We start from the raw sequence: 19,755 nt of genomic DNA on the forward strand, positions 1-19,755 counted from the left end.
CCGCGGTCACATGGGCGAGAGAAGGAGGGAGGGAGCGCGCGAGGGAGGGAGGAGGATGGGGGGGTTAAAGCCGCCGAGCGCCGAGAAGCCGGTGCAGAGCTGGCGGCGGCGGCGGCAGCGGAGGCGGCGGCTCCAGCCTGTGCGGCGCGGGGCTCGGCAGTGGGATCCAGCAGCGGCGCTCGCTCCGCGCTGCCTGCCTTGCTCCCTGCCCGGGGCGGTCGGAGGGCACGGCGCGGAGTCACTGCGGCCTGAGGGCGCGGTGAGTATCCCGCGGCGAGCCGCGCGCGCGGCTGGACCTCACACCCTCGGGCGGTCGGACAGACCCGCGGCCCTTGTGCGCGCGGGGAGAGGGCAGGGACACGCGTAGGCCTTTGGCCCGGGGGACAGGAAAGTTCACGGGAAACTTCGCCCACAAACTCGGGGGCGGGGGCGCGGGAGAAACGGCCCCCACGTCGAGGCGCGCGGGAGGTTGGGCGTGGTGGTGGGGGCGCACAGTCGGTTGTGTGTGTCGGGGGCAGGCAGATTGCACGAGCGTCTCTGTTCTTCCCCGCCCCCCAGCCGCGCGCGGGGTTTGGGAAAATTCCGGTACTGAGGGTCGCAGTGACCCCCGCGAGCCGAGCTGGGGAGGTTGGTTCCTCCTCCGGCAGAAATTTGGACTTCAAAGCGCTCGAGGGTGTGAACGGACGGTTGTGCGTCTGCCAGTGCTTGTGTGTCCGTGTAAACCCGCCTGTGTGTGTGTATCGGCGTAAGCCTGTCTGTGGTTTCCTCGTGAGTCCGCCTGTATCAATCTCCCTGTAGTGGGTCTCTTCCAGTGTATCTCGTTGTAAGTCCTGCGTTGTGTGTCCGCCTGTGGTGTATCTCCAAGTATCTCTTTGTGAGTCTGCCAGTGTGTGTCTTCTCCAGTGCAGCTCTGTGTGAGCTGGCCTGGATGTCCCTGTGTTGCTCGGAGTAGTGTATCTCCCCGTGCGTGGGGGCTGGGCTGCGGGGAGGTCACCAGACGGACAGCTCTCCTCTCCTCCTAGGCTGCTCTCTCCTTTCTCCTCTTTGGAGCCTCTCCTCCAGCGTCTAGCTCTCGCGCTGGCTAGCTAGCTCGCTTGCTCTCTTGGCCCCTTCCTCCCCCCCAGTAGCTTCGGGCGGGCAGGACTATTTCACGCCTTGTTGAAAATTCAGGATTTTCTCTTTCCGTCTAGTCTCTCTCTTTGAGAAGTGTCGGTGTGACTGGCAGCTTGTCTGCAACACTGGATGTGTGTCTGCCTGCCGCTGTAGGAGTGTCTGCACACTAGTTCTTTTGCCTGTAATACTTGATGTATATTTGTGTCTGTATCACTGGGGGTGTTTGTGTGACTGTAATCACTGAGGTAGTGGAAGTCTGAAATGCTGGGTGTGTTTTTGCATCTGTAATTGTTGTGTGTCCAGGGAGTCTGAAACACTGAGTGTGTTTTTGTCTAACTCTAGGTGTGATTGTGTGCCATTGCATGTGTGGGGATGGGGCTTGAACAACTGGATATTCCCATAGATGTAGGGCTAGTCAGGGCTTGGGGGTGGAGGGACCTGTGTGTCTCAGTAAGCCATGCCACCCTGTCTCTACTGTCATAACCCATACAAATCCTCTAGGCAGGTTCCTGGGGATCCTGGTCAGGACTGGTGAGATGGACCTAAGGTTCACACTTGGCCAGGGTTCATACTTCAACTGGTACCCTAGGTCTTATACAAAAACTAGCAGTTTAAAGTTTATACTTAAGGTTTCCTGGCTCTCTGGAATTTGTGCTCAGATTTACACTGGGACACTTCAGCTTATACTATGGTCTTGAGATTTACGTTCAGACTCATAGGCTCACACTCAGAATCACAGCTTGACAATGAAACTCACACTCAGATTCACATTCTAGGGCTCATACTCAGAGTCATACCAAGATCAGGGGTCCACACTTAGTCCCAGTGGGGAACGTGGGGTTCATGCTCAGATTCATACTAGGTGTTTCGGGTTCACACTTAGATTCATGTGGGGACCCTGAGGGTGAAACTCACATGGGGAACCTAAAGCTCACACTTAGACTCATACCAGGATCTCATGCCTCAGATTCTCTTGATATCCTGGGACTCACACTCAGATTCATATTAGGATCTTGGATCTCACACTCAGTCTCACACTAGGAGACATTACTTACACTCAGATTCTCTCTTCTATCCTGGGATCACTTAGGGACCTGGTGTTCACACTCAAAGTTACACTAGGATTCACACTCAGACTAACGGGAGACTTTGGGACTCATGGTCAGACTCAGAAAGGGAGCCTAGTGCTCACACCAAGATGCACATGGGGAGCCTGCAGCTCATACTCAGAAAGCATTAGAACAAGGGCTCATGCTCAGATTTACATTAGAACTCTGATGCTTACTTACACTGACTTATATGGGAATCCTGGGAGTCACAGTTGACTCACACTTTAATCCTGAAGCCCACATTTAGACTTACATGGGAAGCCTGGGGTTTATAGTCAGATGCACACTGGGACCTGGGTTCACACTCGGATCCACACTTGCATCTTGGAGCTCGTACTCAAATTGGCATTAGACCCTGGTGCTCATGTTTAAACTCATATTTACATCCTGGAGCTCATCCTCAGACAAACACTAGGGGCCTGGTGTTCACACTCAGACTCACACATCCATCTTGGAACTCTCAGATTCACATGGGGACACTGGAGTTCACCCTCAGGTTTACATTTCCATCCTGGGCTCACATTCAGACCGACACTAGGATCATGGTGTTTACACTTCCAGTAGAACTTAGGACTCGTAGTCAGGTACTCACGCTCTTGCTTTCCTTTGGTTTATCAGGGCAGTTGGGTGAGGAACATAGACTGCTGCAAAACCTATTCCCTCCAAAGATGGGGAGGAGAGGTGATTCATGTTTGGTCACATTCCACACTTAGACTGTTGGCTGATGGAGGGGATAGTGGGAAACACTTTCCTTCCACAAGGAGACTGGGCTCAACAGGAAGATCTGAATGACTTATTGGTACAGGGGTGACATGTACCCTTACAGTCCCTCACATGCCATGTGAATGCACATCCCCCTTAAATAGTCTTGGAACATCCCTCTGGTAGAGAGTGCCATGTATAGGGAGATAAGACCCATGTCCTCCCAAGACATGCCCCCCCCCAGTCATCCTTTGGATGGGAGGGGTGTAAAGACTGACCTGGGGACAGGGAGCAGACCTCAGACTCCAGTGACTCCTCCAAGGTCCATTCCAGAATGTTGAATCTCTGATTCTAAGGAGGGTGGAAGCCCCAGATTCTTGGTGAGAAGGTAGCTGGAGGAGGTAACTCTGTTCCTGGCTGGAGAGGGGTGGGGGCATGTATTATGTTTCACCATGTCTCCTAAAATGCCCTTTGAGCCCTTATCTTGTGTTCTGGGCATGCTCAGGGTTCCCCACTGCCCAATATCCTCTTCTCTCCAGAAGGGCTTCTTGAGCAATGGCTCTAGAGAGCCTAGGTCTCAGCCAGCCTGGGACTCCACCTGCCTGGGAGACACTCCCCTGGGCTTTACATCTCCTGCCACCAAGGAGTGCACTGTCCCCCACAGGAGCCCATACAGTAGGGAGTTGACCCTGCAGCCCCCACTCAGACTGAGATGACTGGGCTGTAATTGCTCCCTGTCCCTGAAGGGGACACATGCTCTCCAGCCCCCTATGGGGGTGGGGGCTTGGAGGCAAGGCGCCCTGCTCTCTGCCCCGCCATGGCGAGTTGAAGTGTAAATGAATCGGAAACATATGGAGCGAATTTTCTTTGAAATGCAGATGGGTTTGGAGGGGGGACCATGTGTGCCTGGTTTGGGGGGGTCTTGAAGAGCTAGGTGGCAGAGAGGAGAGAGCTGACCCCTCCTCCAGACCGACCACAGGTGGGGAGAGAGGGAGAGACCTCAGCTGTGTAAACTCCTTTGGCCCTGGGTGACCACACCCACCGGGCTCCCGACTTCCTGTGGGGAGGGGCCCCGGGAGGCAAGTGGTCCCTGTGGGCAGAGAGCCCTGAGGTCATCGCCCGTCTATACCTTGGCGGAGGGCAAAGAGAGACCCCAGAGCATAGAGCCATGCTAGGTTGGAGGGCGCTGGAGCCAGGAGCTCTGGGGACCAGGGGTGGAGGAGAAGCTGGAGCAGATGTAGGGGAAGCACCGGGGCTGTGGAGAATCAGCTCCCAGAAGTTGGGGCTGGGGCCTCAGCGGGAGGAACTGAAGTTAGACTACAGGGGTGACTTCTGGTCAGTGTTAGGGCCGTCTGGCCTCCTCCTGCAACCTTACTGAGGTTTAGGAATGGGCTGAAGAGTCCCCAACCCTGCAGGAGGACAGGTTTCTCCAGAACGGGGGCAGTCTGTATGCCCCACCATACCCGACCTTACTTTCCCCTCACAACACTCAGCAAAGTTGCGGAGTAGTGGCTTGTGAGCTCTGTGGGAACCAGGGACAGGGTCTTTCCTGCTCACCACTGGACCTCCTGCCCTGGTGCAGACCCGATACACAGTAGGAGGGCAGTGTGGCACTAACGATACGATACATCCTTTCCTCTCCCATCAGGCTGAGTCCTCCCAGCACCGTGCCTGGAAGGGAGTAGGTGCTCAGTCAGTGTTGAGGAATGAGTTGTTGAGTGGGACAGATCACGGGGAGAGGGAACCCTCTGGGGCTCATGGCTGGAGGCCCAGCAGCCCCTGTTGCACACCCCTATTTGTTCCAGAGAACCCTGAGTGGTTTGCAGGCTAGACTACAAGAAGGACTTCCCTGTTCTTAGGAAAGGAGTACAGAGGGTAGGTGCCTTCTTCCTTGGAAAGGTCTGAATTAGGGGAGTCTGGGGCAGGGCAGTGGCCCTAGTTTTGTGGCAGAGGTTGGAGGTCATCTCTGTCCTCTCCCCAGCTTCAGGATTTTTTAGAAAGTAGGGAAGTCCTTTTCTCCCCATGTGGTCATGAGCCTGTCCCTTGCTCTTTGTAGGTCTGGGTTTCTTGGACTCTAGCTGAGGGAATGGACCCCCATCTCTGGGCTTCCAAGGGCTTGGCTTTGAGGCCGCGTAGCTGCTGCAGGCACCACAGACTGTCTGTATTGGTTATTAATGTCTGTCTGAGAACACGGGCTTTGGATCCTAAAAATACCCTGTCCGGCCAGAGCCCAGGAGTTGCTGGTGTATAGCAGTGGCTGCATCTTGGTTGGATAGAATCAGGGAGAGAGAGACAGGGAGAGACACGCACTCAGAGCCAGGAGAGACTGGAAGAGCATGTGGGTGTGGGGAAACTGAGGCAGAATGGGGAAGAGATGCACAGGAGACAGATGTAGAAACAGCAGCAGAGATTTATAGAGCAAGGGTTTATCAAATGAGTGTGCCTGTTAGTAAAATCGTGGCAACATGTGGGGTAATCTCTTGTCCTGCACTGCCGATCTTAAGTTCCTTCTTAGAAAGTCAGTAGATGCATCTGATATCAGACGTAAAAATCGAGTTGTCAGTAGTAACCATTTCAAGTCCAACTTCAGGATATTCCAAAATAAGCGTATGGCAAAGAAAACAAAACCCACCCTAAGTATCCTTTTCTGTGCCACTGCCTCCCCATCCCTACCTCTCTAGAGCCCTTCCATGCAGCCAGAGTCCCGGTGAGATTCTTGCAGTCCCCCTTATACAGGCCCCCACCGCACTTCTGCCCCCCAGACCTATGTGCAGCCCCTTTCCCCAGGGAAGGGAGCTTCATGGTGGTTCCGAAAAGACAAGAGGAGCCCAGCCACTGAGGGCAGATGCCGTGTGACCTTGGCCCCTGAGCTGACCTTTCTGGGCCTCTCCGTGAATTGTAGGGTGGGGGGGCTGGGCCCCAGCCCAGGCCTGGAGAGAAGGCGGTTTTGGCACCCATCCAGGCCCCTGACGTCAATGACTCTCCAAATAATGGAATCAATATTGGGGGGGGGCGGACACAAGCGTGAACCAGGCCCCAGCGATTAGAAACAGATCAGCACAAACCCGCAGCTGATTCTGATAGAGCTGCCTTGGAGAGCTAGGGTGGGAGGCCTGGAAGGAGGTAGACCTGGGGGGCTCAGGAATGGGGAGGGGGCGTGCAGCCACCAAGTCTCCAAAGCTGGAGGGTACCCAAGTAGCAGAGACTCTGGGGCTGCCTAGGGTTGGAATGATGGGGTGGGGGACCTTGTGCTGATCCCTTCCTCCTTTGAAGCTATGTGGTTCCAAGGCTAGGCAAAGTTTGTGGGTGGAGACTTCTTTCAGCCAGTGAGTGGTAAAGGGTGGGCAAGGGAGGGTTCAGCTCCCTGCATCCCAGTCTGGGCCTCTTGGGGGTCACAGGTTATACCCAGGATGGGAGAGAGAATTCTGGGTGAGACCTAAGTGAGATGCTATGCTTGGAGGTAGAGGGCATTAATCCAAGATAGAGAGATGGGTATTCCCCCTTCAGATTGGGAGTCTGAGTTCCCCCATCAGCCCATGTCCTCTCAGCCTCCTAGAAGGCCTCAGGTGAGGATGGAGGGGTCCATGGGGTCCATGGGGGGCTAGCCTGGCGGCAGCTGACAAAAAACAGGAAGAAGGGCTGGGGGAGCGACTGTAATTATGAGGCATTTATTATTAATCAGATGAAATTGCTGGAAGCAGCTGGTGTAATGTGTGTAGCGATACAGACTCTGCGTGCACCCCCCCCCCCCGTGCGCACGCGCGCGCGCGCACACACATGCACACACCCTAAGCCTTGCTTGCTTTCCAGTTTTTTTTCTTGTGACGGTCTGATGGATATGTGTCTCTGTGCACGTTGGCACGTTGGCCAGATGTATATCTCTTTGTCTCTGCCTTCCCTTCTGTCTCTCTTTGGGCCTGTGTCTTGGTGTGTCTGTATCTGTCACCATTGGCCAGCCTGTCTGTAGCACCTTGTCTTAGTTTCTGTCCATCTCTCCCTGGTTGGTGGGCTCTCTGCATCTCTGGGCAGGATTGAGATGACATGGAGTCCGTTTCTCATGAGTGATCATCTGGACACCTGATCACACCTTTGACAGACACATCAAAGACTTGTTTGAGGGGAGGGCAGTTGGACTTTGAGGATTTCTGGGGTCTTGTAGAAGGTTGCAGCGGGGTGGCGGGGGGGGGGGTCTGTTGAGTGACTGGAGTCCATAGAAGCAACTGTTGCTTTCAAGATATCCTTGAGTTCAAGGCCAGCTCTCCTACCAACTATTAATTGTATGACTTTGGGCAAACTGCTTTTTTGCATTCTGAGCCTCATTTTCCTCAGGTTGTTTTCATGATTCAGGACAAAAATGTATGTTACGTGCTTTCATGGTGTCTGGCTCTGAGCAAGTGTTAGCTGCCGTTACTACTGGGAAAGGCATCATACAGGCAGGCGAGAGATCTGCAGAGGCCAGCTGGTATAGGAGAAAGGCTTTGGGGCTAGCCTGGGCTCAAATCTGGACTCTCGAACTGACCAGCTCTGTGATCTTGGGCAAGTTACTTAACCTCTCAGAACCTCAGTTTCCTCAGCTGTCAAATGGGAATAATAATGGAACCTACCTCATGAAGAAACATGAGGATTAAATGAGATAGTGAATATAAAGTACCCAGCCCAGTTCCCGGCACATGACAGGTGCTCAGTAAATCATGGTGGGGATGAGGAAAAGGAGGAGAATGGTATGCCATGGGTGTTTATCCCCTGCCTGTGGCTCTGTGTCTCTGTGCTAGAACTGGTTGTGTAGATTTTGAATTGTCTGTGGGTTTGTATGAGTGTGTGTATCTGTGTGTGGTGTCAGGCTGTTGACTTGTGGCCTCCCTTTGTCCCTACGGTTCAGAACCTCAAGTCAGCAAGGGGCGCTGGAGGGAGTCTGGGTTACTCTCAACTTTTCCTCTTCAGGCACTGACCTGCTGCCTGCCTCAGTCTCCCCCTTTCACAGTAGGGATGCAAGTGTGGAATGAGCTCTGAGTTGGACCAAGGCCTGTGGCTCCTCTGTGACCTCTGATTTGTGCCCTTTGCCCTTCCAGAATCCAGCCTTGTCACTTCATCCTACCTCCTTGGTTCTGGAAGTCCCAGGAAGAGTTTGGTCTGGAGAAGGAGGAAGACTTGATGCTCTCAGTGTGCAGTCCGTGGTGAAGAGGTAGGAGCTGGGGGCCCAGGCAGGGCAGGTTCATCTCCGGGTATGAGGCAGGTTTGGGCTGTAGGTCTGGGGGACAGGAGTGAAGGGGAACTTGAGTTCCCTTCCTTCTGTTCCCCTGTCCTTCCTCCTTCTGCCCCCAGGATAGGCCCAGAGAGGGGAAGAGACTTACCCACACTCACACAAACAAGGGCAAAGCCAGGTCAGGAAGCTGGGTTCTGCTCTGAGGGAGGCTGAACCCTGGGTGTGGTGGGATGTTTCTGTCCCAGTGTCTTCAGGCCCTCTCTCTGCCTCAGAAGCATCTCTCTGGTTTGATTGGGGTGGGTGGGGCGGGCGGCTGGGCTTAAGGGAGACGGGATGGGGGGTCGGAAAGTCCAAAGTCTTCTGAGGCCAGCTGTGGGGCAAAGCCTGACTCTCCCTGCCTCTCATTCAGGCCAGGCAAGGCCCAGGGATTGGCAGCCCGGGGGTGGGGCGTCTAAGCAATTGAGGCACTGAAGCGGAACGGAAGGGCCTATTGTCCAAAACCCGCCAGAGGCCCACAAAGGCCAGCCTGGGCTTTTCATCTCAGCTCCCAAACAGACTGGCCATTTTCCTGGCCTGGAGAGGGGGCTGACCCTTCAGAACTAGGCCTGGGGTATGTTGAGGGCGGGATGGGGTACCCCTGGCTGACACTTGGCAAGAAAATAGGCTTAAGATCAGGCTGGGGCCCTGGAGAGGAAGAAAGGAGGCCCCAGAGGGCTACGGAGAGTTAAGCTTCTACCTCACTGTGTCCGGAAGACCCAAAGACGGGATGGGGTATCTGATGGAAATTCAGATTAGGATGGGGCTTACAAGTGGATTTGAACAGTAACATATAATAAATATTTATAGAGGACACACCTGGGAGAAGTCTGATGGCTCATTGGGAAAATGGACTGCTGAGCTATGAGGGCATCCTGTTTCCCCTCCCGCTATTCCATAATCCTCCTCCAAAGTTGGGAATGCCTTAGGGAGCTGGGACAGGAGCTAGAGAGAAGGCTAGTGGTCAGACTAGAGAATGGACTCCCTGCAGCAAAAGGGACTAAGGCCAGACAGCAGGAAGGACTTCCTGCCAGTGAACAGTAGCTCAGATGCCCTGACCCTGTCCCAGGGAATCCCTGCGGATCAGAGAGAGCAGGGGAGCTGCAGAACCCTCTGGGGGCTCAGGCTGAGGCAGCTTCTGTGGGGGTTGAGGAGGAGGCTGCTGTGGAGGGAGGACTTGACAGTTGTCCACCCCTCCCCCAGCAACACCTCCACCACCACTTTAAAACAGCTTTTTAATTTAACAAAGTGGATGAAAAACTGTTTTTGGAAATAAAAGATATCCGCTATCTCCCAGGCTAGCACTCAGCCCTTGCAGAGAGCCTCTCTCTGGGGCTCTCTCCGCTGAGGGTGGCTCCTTTCCTCTCTCTCTGCCTCTTTTTTTTGTTTGTTTGTTTCTACCCCTTGGCCCTCCAGCTTTCCTTTGGCCTCCTGTTACGCACTCTCTCTCCATCTCAGTCTCCGGGGAGGCTCGCCCTCAGTTTCTTATCTCTGTGTCTCTACACCTTCTCCGTCTCTCTCTTCCGGGGCCTGTCTCTCTCTCGATTCGTCTCTGTCTCCCAGCCCGTCTCAATCTCTGTCTCCCTCCCCCTCCATCTCTCCCCCCCAACCCCGGCTCTAAATGGGTCTATTTAAAACGCCCGACGCTGCCAAGTCAGAAAAGCGTCTCCTGATAAAGCGCATTAGGCGGAGGGAGGGAGGAGAAGGGAGGAGGGAGCTGCTGGCGGATGGATTGATCCAAGCCCGTAACCCCATTAATCAGTCAGCGTGGATCCCCCTCCCTCCCCCAGCTTCAGCCCCTTCAGAGCTAAAAGCCCCTTAAATATTTATCACCCCTCCTCCGCAGGGGTGAGGGGAGGGGTGTGTGGCTATCGGTGTGAGAATCCCCAGCTGTCTAGTGCCCCCTTCCCCCGTGTGCATGTGCACATGTGTGCGGGTGCTTATGTGTGCATTCACGGGGGTGTGCACACCCAACAGGCCCAGGGCCCAGCTGCTGGCATATCCCCCACCATCTGGGCAGCCTGGTCTGCCCCTGGGGACCCTAGGAGCCTGGCCCTGCTTCTGCCCCTCCTGATGGATTGGGCATGCAGAATTGGGAGACCTCAGGGTTATTTGGGGTTCCTTATGCCCCTCAAAGTGCAGATAGTAACTACAGGACTGGGTAGCCTTGCGCTGTTGTTCCTAGAGGGTGGGACGGTGAACTAGGGTTCAGTGACCAAATTCACCCCAAATTCTCAGTTCAGGAAGTGACTTGAGGAATAGAGTTGGGGACTCCATGCTCCTAAAGTGCATGAAGATAGTAACTTGGAAGGCTGGTTGAACTTCCCCCTTTATCCTAGGAGGGTAGGAATATGACCTGGGATGGGTTGGGGACTTCCACTTACCACCCAACCTGGAGGAAGCTGACCTGGGCCTGGATGGGGAGGTTCCCCATCACCCCTAGAAAGTAAGAGGGTGGCTGAGAGCTGAGACTGGTACCCCCAGGCAGTAGAGGTCAGCCCTGAGACAGCAGGGGTCTGCTCGCGTCGGCCTGAGCGGACTTATCTGCCAGGGAATGGAGGGCCCCCGGCCGCCCCTGGGTGTGAGGAGGGGCCCCGGCCCCAGAGCCGGGAGGGTCCCTTCCTCCTCCCCTCCCCTCGCATCAAGTGCCACATCTCCTCCAGACTCAGACAATTAGATTCAAAGGATGACCTCACTGCATGCCGTCCCTCACTCGCTCCCTCCGCTCGCTCGCTCGCTCGTTCGCTCGCGGCGCGCTGCTTCCTCCCTCCTCCCGGCTCGCTCGCTGCCTCGCTCGCGGCTTGGCCCGCGTCGCTCCCGGCGTGGTCCGGCTCCTAGTCCGCCTGCTTGCTGGGACTCGCAGGGCCCCGCTCCTACCTCCAGCCCCAGTCCCAAGCCCCGGGCACCCGATGCCCGCGGGCGGCCAGGCGGACCCACGGAGCGCCGGAGGCACCGACGGGCGCCTGCGTGGGGACCCAGGTCAGTGGCCGCGAGGCCGCAGGGCCGGGGTTCTAGTCCCCCTGCGCCGCCGCCGCCGTGACGTCCCGGCCCGCGCTCGCCCGCCAGCCCGCCTCGGCGCTTCCCGCTCCTTTCTCGGCCCCCGCCCCCCGCGGCTGCTCGGCGCGCTCCCCCTGCCAAGCTGTCTCTCTTCTCTTCTCTTTCTCTCCCCCCAATCCCCCCTGCCTCTGCAGCCGGTGGGAGGGACTGGGACTTCCTGAGGTCCCAGGGATGGGGCCGGGGCCCATTGGCTGCAATTGGACCAGGCCTCTTGGAGGGGAGGGGGCTCTGGCTGTGTCCGGCGGCCTGGGGGAGGGGACCACCGGGTGGGTGGGAGGGGGCTACTGAGAGAGAGGCCCAGGGTGTGGGGGTGATATCTAGACTGAGGGGATGAGCTCCTGATACCTTTCTTTTCTCACATCCTGTGGGCCTCTTGCCTGGTTTCATTTGATCCCCGCCGCCTGGCTTCATTTGTCCTCACCTCCTAGCTAACTTCAGCCTCCACTGACAGGTTCCATTTGGCCCCTACAGCCTACCTTCTTTTGAGCCTAGTCAGCTGATTTCCTTAGGCCCTGCTGCCTAGTCCCCCTGCCCCCCACCCCCAGCCCACCTGGTTTCCTTGGATCCTGCTGCCTGGTTTCTTTTGTCCCAACTGATTTGTTTCCATAAGTCCCCATCACCTGGCTTTATGGGATTGCCCTGCCTGGTTTCCTCAGGCCCTGCTGCCGGGTGCTTGGCGTGCTTTGCTCCCTGGATGGCTCCCATGGAGCCCTGTCAGGCTTCCTTTAGGATGGGGGCATCGGGGCCCCAGCTACACCAGGAGTGGCAAGTAGTGAAAATGTCAACAACATTGCCAATTATTCCCTGGTTGGGTCCTGGCCAGCACAGCCTGAATTTTATTCTGCCTGGACTGCGACACAGTTTCCAAGGGGCCCTGGGGTGGGGGGTCTGTGCTGCAGGGTCCAAGGACACTTTAGGACTCTTGTCCTCAGTGGTTAGTTAGAGGAGCATCCCCACCCTCCAGTCCTCCAGCTTCCTGCCTGCCTGCTGCTTGGTATTGGCCCCTACCTCTCTTTGGGCCTAACAAGTGATGACAGGGCTTTGGCAGGTCAGCGCTGAGGCCCAGGTCCTGCCTCCTCCCCTCCTGTGCCTGCTTCCCCTCCCCTCCCCCTCCTGCAGCCAGGCCTGACATTTGGGTGCCCTTTAGGGAGTTGTGGGCACAGAGAGGTTTCAAAGAGTCCTGGGGTCACACAGCAGGTGATTAGGCTGAGAGCTGCTGCTGTTCCTCATCCTGAGAAGAAGAGTGAGGAGGGGAGGAGGTGGGGGCCTAGGGAGTGGGCTGGTTCCTGGGATTTTCTGGCTCCTGCTGCTCCCAGTGCTGCTTTCTGTCATACACAGGGGCTCCCTCACCCCTCCTGTCTGGCCTGGATCGCCCCTCATTCCCTAATGCCTTAGAAAGCGGCGTCAGGGGAAAAAGGAGCTGCATAGGGAATAGTCGCCTATTTTCTCACTTTTTAGGGACCAGCAAAGTTTCCGTCTTCTTTTTCCCTTCCTCCCTTAGGTCACCCTGGGCTTTATTCCCCTCCCTGCAAGTGTGGCCTCAGCAGCCTGAGGTCCCAGCATGATGTGACTATTCTGAGTGTGTGATGATTGGATCAGTGTATTTCCCACTGCCGGGTGTGGGGGTGTGAGAGGCTGAGGGTGACTGGGGAAACTCTGAGTTTCTGGAGGTGTGTGACGGTGTTTGTGTGGAAGATTGACTATTCTGAGTGTGTGATGGTATCCATATGTGAGACCATGATTGTTTTGAGTGAACGTGTGTGAGGGAGTCTGTGTGTGTGTGTGTGTGTGTGTGTGTGTGAGAGAGAGACTGTAATTGTGTGTGTGCATACACACAAGAGTGTTCGAGGCTGTGGCAGTGTGTGTCCCACGTGGGAGGCCCTGATGTGTGGCCGTGATGGTTGACTCTGAATGCCAGTGTCAGTGTGAGGCCGCCTGGGTGTGTCTGTAAAGCTGTGGCTGTGGGGGGGGGGTGCGGGATTTGGGGAGCTCTGCTGGGTGGTAGTGAGAGCCCAAGTGTGTGCTATGTCTGGGGGTGAAGTGAGCACTGGGTGTTGCGTGACCTTGAATTGCTGGTGTGTGTGTGAGCCTGCACACGAACGTACTCTCTCGCCTGTGTTTACCCATCAGGAACGGATTGCTTCGGCTTCCCCACTGCGAAGAGGGGAGAGTAAGGGGGAGGAAGGATGGTTTTGCTCTTGCCCAGCAGACCAGAAGGTTCCTCAGAAGTAGCATTCGTGGTATGCGTGTGTGTTAGGGAGGCAGGGAGAACAGGACACTTCCATGAAGACAGTTGAAGCTTCTTCTGTTCTCCCCACTCAACCCTGGCTCTATCAGAAAGACCATCTTTGGTTATTTTTGTTGCAGAACAATGCTTCACATGCACTGCCCCCCCTCCCCTGTGTGTGTGTGTGTACGAGCTTGCATGCCTATGGTGTCTGTGTGTGTATCAGGGTGTGTCGGCACCTTAGCTGTGATGGGGCCAGGGGCGGGGCATGGTGGGAGATGTGGAGGCAAAAAGGTCTTTGTCCCAGCATCCAAGTCTGGAAAGCCATTCTGTCCATCCTTCGATCTCCAGGGAGGGCCCTGCAGACTCACTCCTGCCCTCTCCTCACCCGCTTTGAGCCCTCTTTCTCCCCCAGCTAAGGGAAGTCTCATTCAGCCCTATTGCTCTGCCCATCCTCCACTTTACATGGAGTTCTTCCAGCTGTCTAACCTCCTGCTGCAGTATTCTGTCCTTCCAAGTGGAGCAGCTTCCCTCCCTGCAGACTTAACCATGTGGGCCTTTCCTGGGTGGTGGGGTCCTCCTGATTCTCCTGGAAGCAAGAAGGGACTCGGGTGGGGGATGGGAACTTGGCACTTATGTTTCAGTTTCTGTGATGCTGTCCAGACCCTATGTGCCCAAAGGGAGGATATGAACTTATCTGCCCCTTTTTGCTCCCCATTTGAGAGGCTGGGGCTGGACCAGATGACTTTTGGGGGAGAACACCCAGGCCCCCTTCACTTAGAGGGCTGCTTAAACACATTCCTGTGTGTATGTGTGATGTAGCCCATGCCCAGGTCACCGGGCAGCATGCAAGCCCCGAGTAAGGCTGCACATGTGGGCACCAGGCTGATGAGAATCAGACTCCCGCCTCTCCAGGACACCTCCCCAGCTACCCAGCCAGGTCCACTATGCAAGGGCCCCAGGCTCCCCCCACAACACGCCCCAAACATGTGCAATAGGGCACACACATGTGGATCTCAGGGTCCCTGTGGTGCAGGAGGCTGGGGTTGGGGGTGTTGAGCACTCAGAGTCCAGGCTGCTGCCAGAATCCACTGGAATCTTGTCCCCCCCAGGCCCCCATCTCCGGCTGTGGAGGTCACAGCAGCAGGTGCGGATACCCACCCCCCAACTCATTCACACTGGGCTGCCTCCTTGTCCACAACCTTGGCCAGCGGCTGGAGCTGGGGGACGGCTCCCCCTGCCTTCCTCCTGGCCCCCCTCCCACTGGTGCTCAGCTTATCCTGCCCCCTTCGAAGGGAGGCAAGGGGGGGCCTATGCTTGGGTGGTGTCCTTCCCCCCGAGCACTGGGGCTTTCAGTTCTTGGTGGCTCCAAAGTAGATGAGGATGTGGTAGCCCACGAGGAGATAAGGCTTGATTCCTGAACCCAGGCATGGCTTCTGCATCCTTTGCACCACTTGGGGATAGGAGCATTGAGAGCTGAGAGAAGAGGCAGGTCTGGATTCAGAGAGAAGGAACGAAGGGAGATAGAGAGCCAGAGACAAGAGATTTGGAGAGAGACAGAAGGGAGAGACGCCATAGGGAGTGGGAGCCCGAGGCCAGCCGGCCCCAGTCGAAGAGCTGGCCCCTGACCCGGGCCCTCCCCCTCCTTGGTGGGGGGCCTGGTGGGCCAGCTGCCAGGGGCCAGGCCTCCCTTCTCTGCCTGCCCCCCCAGTCTCTGGACTGCTCAGGCCTCTGCCCCCGCCCCCACCGCCCACGCTGTCCAGGCTGCCTAGGCCTGGTGGGATCTGGGGGCCTCCCGGCCTCAGCCCCTCCTCCCCATCCTGGAGCTTCCCGCCCACCCTGATTGTCTCTCCCAGGCTCCCCCTCAGCCAGTGCTGTTCCTGTCTGCCCACTGTGTCCTTGTCCCTGTCTCTGCCTCTGCCCTGTCTCTTGTTTTCTCTCTCTATCTCCAAGCTTATGTGTCTCTCGTCCTTGCTCCAACCTAGTTCCCTTGCAGGTCTGAGGCCTCTAGAGTTCCCCAGGCCTTTGAAACAGTTAATCCATGCTGTGTATCTGTGTTCTTGCCTTGTTGCCAGGGATGGGCCCTGGGGGAAAAGGGGACAGGGACAAGGCCTCAGGACAGAGGTGCCTTTTCCCTCACACTGTGGGATTCTGAGGTCTGAGGTTGCCGAGGGAAGACTGGAAGCTGTAGAGATGTCATCTTGGCCCTGTCCAAGGCCAGATCCCCTCTGTCAGATGGAGTGTCCCTGACCCTACCCTCACCCCAGGGGTGATCAGGCTCTTGAATTTCTTTGGATCTCAATTTCCCCACCTTGGAGATGTGATAGTAACTCTGCTTTGAGTTCACTCCCTGGAACCTCCCTGCTCACTCAATTGTCCAGGCCAGATTGAGCCTTCCTGACCCTCAGCACACCCATACCAACCAGCACTCTGAAGCTCTGAACACATTACTGCAGATTAACACTCACAGTTGTAGCTGAGATTCAATCAATGGTGCTTGCCCCCGGCCCCGCCCCCTCCAAACCTGGTCGTGGCAGGAATTCCCCAGGGTCAGGCTCCTGTACTGAAACTGCCTTCTGGTTCTGCGTAGGTAAGCAGGGGCTTTCCAAAGCTAACATCTCTCCTCCCCCAGGTTCTGCCCTTAGCTAGGCTGGGGTAGGGGATGGGGAGCTGGGCCGAGCATTGCTGGGGCTGGGAAGAGGGGTCTTGGGCCCTGGATCCTAAGCCAGACTCAGAAACTAGGTAATTGAGGTCCCTGTTCTAGAGCCTGTGTCTGTCACTGTGTCTATCAGTGTCACTGCTAGTGACTGTCAGCCTCCATGGGTGTCAGTATTATGATGGACTGGTATTACTGAGTCTGATTGTGTCAGTGTCCCTGTGTATTGATGTCACAGTGGGTGTCATTCTGTGTGACTGTCAGTTTTATTGCATCTTTGATCTTGCGGTGACTGTCACTGTGACTGTGTCAGTGTTAACAGGTGTCATTGTCCTGTTTGTTGCTGTTGTTTTATGTGACTGTCACTCACTGCATCATTGTTACCCTGGTGACTGTCAACATCCCTGAGTGTTATTGCCAGTGTGTAACTGTGTTATTTTTACTAGGTATTGTTATCACTGTGTGATAGTGTCTTTGTGTCATAGTGGGACAATGGCAGTAAGATGGGGCCCCAGGCTTTCTCCTTTGATGTGTCACTTGTGTGTGTGTAAGGATGACACTCTGGGGTTCACTGTCAGGAGAGGTGTTAGGTCCCTGTGCTGACAAGAGATATAGGGACTGTTGGGCACTGGGCTCCTTTCTTGCTAGTGGGGTACCCTCTGTTCCTTCTTCATTCTGGTCTGGGGCCAGAGGCCAGACTGGTTCCCTTGTGAGTCCTGCAAGGAGCTGGGCTGGTTTGCATCCCAGAGCCATGGGGTGTGGAGTTGGAAAATTCCTGGGAAAAATGTTCTTTGGCCTGGGATGGGCGGCCTGAGGTGAGCTAGGGCAGGGTGGTGCATGGCCTGGATGCCTCTGGCCTCAGCCTCCCCACCTGGCGAATGGGGCCCAGCTGGGACTTTGAGGAAAAGGGGAAGTGAAACTAGCGTGGAGCTTCCTGGATCCTGAGGAGCAGGGGCAGAGATGGGGTGGGGTCTTAGTCCACCCCTACCCCCTGGAGGCTGAGCTCCTGGATCTCCTGATAGCCCCCGGGAAGGTCCTGGCACTCACAGTGCCCTCACACTGGAGGGGTTGGATGGGCTTAGAGAGATGGGTCTCTGTCATTCTCTCTGAGTCTGTCCCTTGCTCTGTCCTTGAATCTCTGCCCATCTCCTGTGCTCACCATCTTTCTCCCTGTGTCTCTGCTACTCTTTCCATTTCTCCCTATCTCTGTTTCTCTGTGTCTCTCTGGGTCCCCACTTACGTCTCTCCCCTTCTCCCTGCCTGTCTGTTCCCTCTTCCCTGGGTCTCTCCCTTCTCTGGGCACCCCTAGCCCTGCAGTGTCTGTTTGGTACCCCATCCCCCACCTCCGCAGCACTCACGGCAGCGCCTGTCTCCCATGGCTGCAGCCCCGTTGGCCCAGGGCCCGGCCCTTACAGTAACTCATCGGGCTGATGGAGGCGACTTTGATGAAGAAGCCACCCCTCCCCCTGCGGGGGCCTGAGTATGCGCCTGTTGTGCGCAGTATGTGCCTGCATGCATGCACACCCGTGCCTGGCCATCCCCTTACCAGTCCCACCTGGCCAGGACCAGGAAGGAGCTGGGGGGGGGCCACCCTTGACACTCTCCCATCCTGTGACCTAACCTCAGTCTGCCCCGCCTGCTTCTCTGGCTCTGCAGACACTGGCTGTGCTCCCATGTGGTGGACAGTGGGCCTGGCACTGACGTGGGGTAGCATCCTGACTGTGAGGAAGAAGGGATGGACAGATGGCAGGGATGGTGGGGGAGGGGCTGAGGGCTACCAGCAGGGGTCAAGGTAGGGGACAAGATAGACTCCAGCCTCTCTCTCTCTCTTTCTCCAGCACCAGCTCTGAATTTGGACCACCCTGGGTTCATTTTCTATCTCCCCTGCTTGCTGGCTATGTGGTTGTGTGGTTTTGGCCATTGTCTTAACCTCCTAGGCCTGAGGACTAGCTAAAGGTGGGGGAGTGGCTGAGGTCAAGAGGAGCCAGGCCAAGGGGTAGCTAAGGCTCAGGAGTCGCTGATATGGGAGGAGTAGCCGAGGCCAGAGGGGGAACAGAGAGAGGAGTTGTGCCAGGAAGGGCAAGCAGAGCACCTGCAGCTATGGCTGGAGGGAAACCAGGTTCAGATGAGGGGACCTGCCTGGTGAGGGCCAGGTGTAGGCACAGGGTGGGCAGGATCCCTCTCCCAGAAAAGAGCCTGAGAAGTCAGATTCTCTCCATCCACCACCCTGCCCCTCAGGATCCAGAAAACGCCAGCTGCTATAGGCTCTGACACCCACATTTCTCTCCCCTCTGCTAAAGTTATGTCTGCAGTGTCTCTAGCTGTTTCTCTGGATGTATCTGGCATAATGTTTCTGTCAGGTTCTCTGGCTGTGTGTCTGGCTGTTTCTCTGGCAATATTTCTGATGGTGTCTTTGGCTGTGTGCCTGACAGTTTCTCTGGCAGTGTGTCTGTCTGTCTGTCTGTCTGTCTGATGGTGTCTCTGGTAGTGTGTCTGTGTGTCTGACAGTGTCTCTGGCAGTGTTCTTAGTACAGATCCTTCCTGACTGAGCATCTGGCTGTGTCTCTGGCTATTTCTCTAGCTGTTTTTCTGGGTGTCTGCCTGTGTGTGTCTACCAGCTTCTCTGGTATTTCTCTGCTTGTATGTCTGACAGTTTCTCTGGCTGTGTGATAGTTTCTCTGGCAATGTTTCTAACAATGTCTCCAGCTGTCTGGCTACATCTCTGATGGTTTCTCTGGCTGTGCTTCTTGTTTTCTCTGGTGGTGTGTCTGGTTGTGCCTGGCCAAATCTTCTAAGTGTTTCTGACAGGTTCTCTGGTGGTGCTCAGCTGTCCTCTGACCGTTTCTCTGTCTCTGGTTGTGTCTACCCGTTTCTCTGGCTTTGTCTGGTAGTGGCTCTCCCAGTGTCTCCATTATATAGAAAGATAGAGGACTGGAGCTGTTTCTTTGGAATTCTGTGTTGTTGTTTAGCGCAGTGTCTCTGTCCAGTTTCTTTTCTAAGTGTCTGTATCTCTGATGGAGACCTGGTGCCGCAGTGGTTAAGCATTTGGCTACTAACCTAAAGGTCGGCAGTTCAAATCCACCAGCGACTCCGTGGAAACCCTATGGGGCAGTTCTACTCTGTTGGATAGGGTCACTATGAGTCGGAATCAACTCTACGGCAACGGGTTTTGTTTTGTTTTGTTGGTATCTCTGACAGTGGCTCTGGTTGAGTGTCTGGCCATGTCCCTCTTAGGATCTCTGCTTCTGTCTGGTTGACAGTTCCCCTCTCTTCAGACTGGGGTTGAGGGTCAAAATTGGGGCCTATTCTGCAGGAAACATTTACTTCCCTGCCCTCAGATGGGAGTGTATGCGTGGGAGGGTGGCTCGTTGGATCCATCCCAGGAAGCAGAACAACAGGTGGGGGGGCCACTGGATCCAACCTGGCTTCTGGGAACATGGCCTGAGTGTACATGTGTGCATGTAGATACTGATGCATATCAGCTGGCTGGGGCTCTAGGCTCCTGGGGCTTGTGACTGGGGTGAAGGATGGGCTGGCGTCTCTGAAAGGACTTATATGTGTAAACCCATTTTTTTTTTTTTAATTGTACTTCAGGTGAAGGCTTACAGAACAAATAGTTTCTCATGAAACAGTAGTACACATGTTGTTTTAT

At 55.7% G+C, this 19,755-nt stretch overlaps 1 protein-coding gene across 3 annotated transcripts in view; it reads left to right on the forward strand.

Annotated features, from left to right (window-relative positions):
- The window catches only part of CNTFR (ciliary neurotrophic factor receptor), a 41,880-nt gene that overhangs the window by 407 nt on the left and 21,718 nt on the right, over positions 1 to 19,755 (forward strand). The window contains exons 1-2 of one of the 3 annotated variants that reach the window (XM_004372317.1): positions 87 to 259; positions 7,994 to 8,106. The gene's annotated coding sequence lies outside the window, so the exon portion shown is untranslated. Of the gene's footprint in view, positions 1 to 86; positions 260 to 7,993; positions 8,107 to 19,755 lie in introns of those variants that run through there. The other 2 variants (XM_004372318.1, XM_004372316.1) reach the window with 2 other exon arrangements.

The sequence above is a fragment of the Trichechus manatus genome, unplaced genomic scaffold (genome assembly GCF_000243295.1).
Source record: "Trichechus manatus latirostris isolate Lorelei unplaced genomic scaffold, TriManLat1.0 scaffold00016, whole genome shotgun sequence".
In the NCBI taxonomy this organism is placed as follows: Eukaryota; Metazoa; Chordata; class Mammalia; order Sirenia; family Trichechidae; genus Trichechus; species Trichechus manatus.